We start from the raw sequence: 3922 nt of genomic DNA on the forward strand, positions 1-3922 counted from the left end.
GGCCTTCTCAAGCCACGAGTAGCTTCAGGTACATCTTATGCACAGCCTCTGGACAGAGGAGCCCGTTTAGGAGACAACAAAGAGATAGGAAACACCACTCTCCTGGACTGCTTTGGGGCCCCTGCCTTGTTTGAACAATTTCTATTTTGCCCTTCAGTGCCTTTGAATTGCCCACAGCATCCTTCTGAATTGCCCTCATCCATCCTTCTGTAGGTAATCCTAATTAACTCATTGCTTCACCCAGCTAGAATTGGGTGGAATTGTTGCTTTGATCTATCATTACTTCCTTACTTAGGGTGAACAGACTATGCAAGGACTAAAAGTTATGTTTTAAGTTTAAATTACTGTGCCTATGAGATCTATAAACCAAAAAATGCCTGGAAGCCCCACTTGCCCAAGGACAGACCACTGCCTGGGAATGCTGGGGGCTGTTGTTCATATAAGGCACCAAGCCACATGTTTTTGCCTCTGTAAACAAGGTTGGCTGCCCCAGCTGCACAGGATATGCTTGACCACAGGCAGGTGTGAGGGATGGAGGCAGGAAGTATGAAGGATGGATGCTTGCCCCGACTGGATGAAGGTGGGAAGTACATGGCCTTGTGGGTTTAGCCTTTATAAGCAGCACACGGATACAATTTGTAGTCATTCTCTGGGAATCCTGGGTATGGACCTGGCCCAGTGTCCATTATGATGGTCAGTATTTCATAGAGCTTGCTTCAAATTTTGCTCAAAAATTGTGATAGTGGTCTTATTCTTGCCCAGTGGGATTAACAACCACCATCCACATCTCCCCAGGAAAAGTCACACAAAACCCCTAGCAGCCCCAAAATGAGTCCATTAATGAATAGCAAGCCAGAAAAGCCTGCCTCAGGGAGTGACACACTTAAACAGAGACCTCCCCTTTCTGACACATGCTCCTAAAATTCTGTCCTTTAGGGAAATTTAAAACCTGGGACCCTTGTTGTGTACTTGAGCATCTTTTGGATATATGCCTAGGAGTGGTATGCTCAACCATGTTTGTAGCAGCTTTATTCATAATAGCCAGAACCTGGAAACAACTGAGATGTCCCTCAGTTGAGGAATGGATACAGAAATTGTGGTACTTTTACACAATGGAATACTACTCAGCAATTAAAAACAAGGAAATAATAAAATTTGCAGGCAAATGGTGGGACCTGGAAAAGATCATACTGAGTAAGGTATCCCAAAAGCAGAAAGACACACATGGTATTACACACATTAAATAGACCTATAAGATAGGATAAACATACTGAAATCTATATACCTAAAGAAGATAAACAAGAAAGAGGACCTGGGGTAAGATGATCAATCCTCACTTAGAAAGACAAATGGGATGGACATTTGATGTAGAAAAAAAACAAGTAACAGGACAGGAGCCTACCACAGAGAGCCTCTGAAAGACTCTACCTAGCAGTGTATCAAAGCAGATACTAAGATTCATAACCAAACCTTCGGCAGAGTGCAGGGAATCATAAGAAAGAAGGGGGAGTTAATATGACCCGGAGAGGACAGGAGCTCCACAAGGACCAAATATGTCTGGGCACAGGGGTCTTATATGAGACTGTTTCTCCAACCAAGGACCATGTATAGATATAACCTAGAACCTCTGCCTGGATGTAGCCCATGGCAGCTCAGTATCTAAGTAGGTAACCTAGTAAAGAGAACAGGGACTATTTCTGACATGAACTCAATGGCTGGCTCTTTGACCCCCCCCCACCAAGGGAGGAGAAGCCCTGCTAGGCCACAGAGGAAGACAATGCAGCCACTCCTGAAGATACCTGATAAACCAGGGTCAGATGAAAGGGGAGGCGGTCCTCCCCTATCAGTGGACTTAGAAAGGGGCAGGGAGGAGATGAGGGAGGGAGGGTGGGATTGGGAGGGAATGAGAGAGCAGGATACAGCTGGGATACAAAGTTAATAAACTGTAACTAATATTAAAAAAAATAAAAATAAAAAAGAGAAACAGAACAGAAAACAAAACAAAACAAAACCCTGGGACCCAATGAAGTTAAAAATGGCATAATAGACCCTAGCCAAGCTCAACTACTGACCTACAGATACTAATGCCAGCAAGGACGAGGCACCCGTCCTTAGGTGTACATAACTATTTACCATTGTCTCTGCTCATCTGCACAGTCATAGATTATGAGCTGTGTACACAGCACTGTTGCAACACAGCAAATTGACAGACACACTCAAGCATTATCAGAATGTTGAGACTTTTCAGACCTGTGCTTAAAACCCATCATACATGTGTTGAAGGAGCTACAGAAATGGTAGATATTAATTTATACAGATGGATACTCTCATCAGGTGGCTGAAACAATTAGATCAAATGGAAGTGTGTAGGGAAAAGGACAGTGAAAAATAAAGGAAGTAGGCCTTCCTCCTGGATGACACCTATGTGTAATGTCATTAGGGAATTGGAATGTAACTACCACTTTATAAAATGAGGACATGTGTGAGTACAGGTGGAAATTTCAGAATCATGTAACCAAGAAATGATAATGTGTATCTAGAAGACTAAAATATAAAGGTAATTACAGTTTTAGGTGAAAATCCTAATTTAAGATAAGATTCATTAGAGTAATACCAGGCAGCTATCAGAATCAAATGGAGTCACTTCTGACAAACTCTAGCTCCAGGTGAGGACATTCATGAGATTAACAAGAGAAGATTTTCAAGTAGATGTACTTGTGTAAAAGTCACTAAAAAGACTTCCTGGAGAAAATTTAACAGTTTGCCCCATTCAATGTAAAAAACAAACAATTCAATGTAAAAAAAACATAACCAAAAACCACTCAGCTAATACACTAACAAACCAATGACTCCTGTAATAATCCCCAAGTAACTGGGCATACTTTCACTCAACTGTTCCCCTTGCTTCAACCTCCTCCTACATGCCCTTGGTCCACCATGTGTTAGGGGCCACATAGTATTCGTTGCAATGTTGATTTTGATTTTTTTAATAAACTCATTAGCTTCGCGGAACTCCCTATGTTAATATGTGAGCTGACGGATCAGAGGAGACATCCCTAATGTGGATAGATACAAACAGAGAGAGAAAAAGAATTGAGACAAAATCTCAGGGCTCTGAGAAGCTGTCAGCATCCTGGACAGAATCTAACCAGCCCTGAGAGCACACAGGAAGGACAGAACATGGTGTTGATAAAGCTATACAGACCTACTCCGACAACAGTTCTTCTTAATTTTGTGAACCACAGACGGTGCCAAATATGGAAACACTTGATCATGAGTGGATTTGGGATACCATCAACACACACACATAGTAGGAGACATGGGAGGGAATAAGGGAGTGATGGCGTCGGCCACTACGTTTTAACTTTGACTTCTATCACACAGGGAAATGCTCATGTGGCAGGTGTTCAGCTTGTGTAACTTCCCAACTGAAAATACCCTTGCAACTAGGCTTAAGATCAAGAAGAATCTCCTTGCCTGCTCTTCCTAACCTTTGCTTGCCTGCCCTTGCAGTGTCTAGCCTCCTCTTAGGAAACATCTGCCTATTGGTCCTTATGTAAATGTAACCATATACCAATAACCCATTTCCTGGGTTCTCTTGCTTAACATACACTTGTGAGATTCATCCATATCGCATGTGTCCTCATCGGTACTGTGTGCCATCCTGTTGATTGATGTTTGGGGCTTGTTTCCAGGTTGGGGCTACCATGAATAAGCTATGAACCATCCTGTACTAAGCATCCTGCAGGCAAATGCTTAGCTTTCTTTTAGACGAATCCCTTTGAGCTCAAATGCTGGGGATAAGGTTTGCAAACGCTGCCGAGTTGTTCACAGAAGCAGCTGTACCACCTGTTCACATCCCCGAAGCCACGAGCTCGCCACTCCGCGGGGAGGTGACATTTTAGGCAAACACAGCAAGTAG

This window comes from Meriones unguiculatus, chromosome 1, assembly GCF_030254825.1.
Source record: "Meriones unguiculatus strain TT.TT164.6M chromosome 1, Bangor_MerUng_6.1, whole genome shotgun sequence".
Taxonomy (NCBI): Eukaryota; Metazoa; Chordata; class Mammalia; order Rodentia; family Muridae; genus Meriones; species Meriones unguiculatus.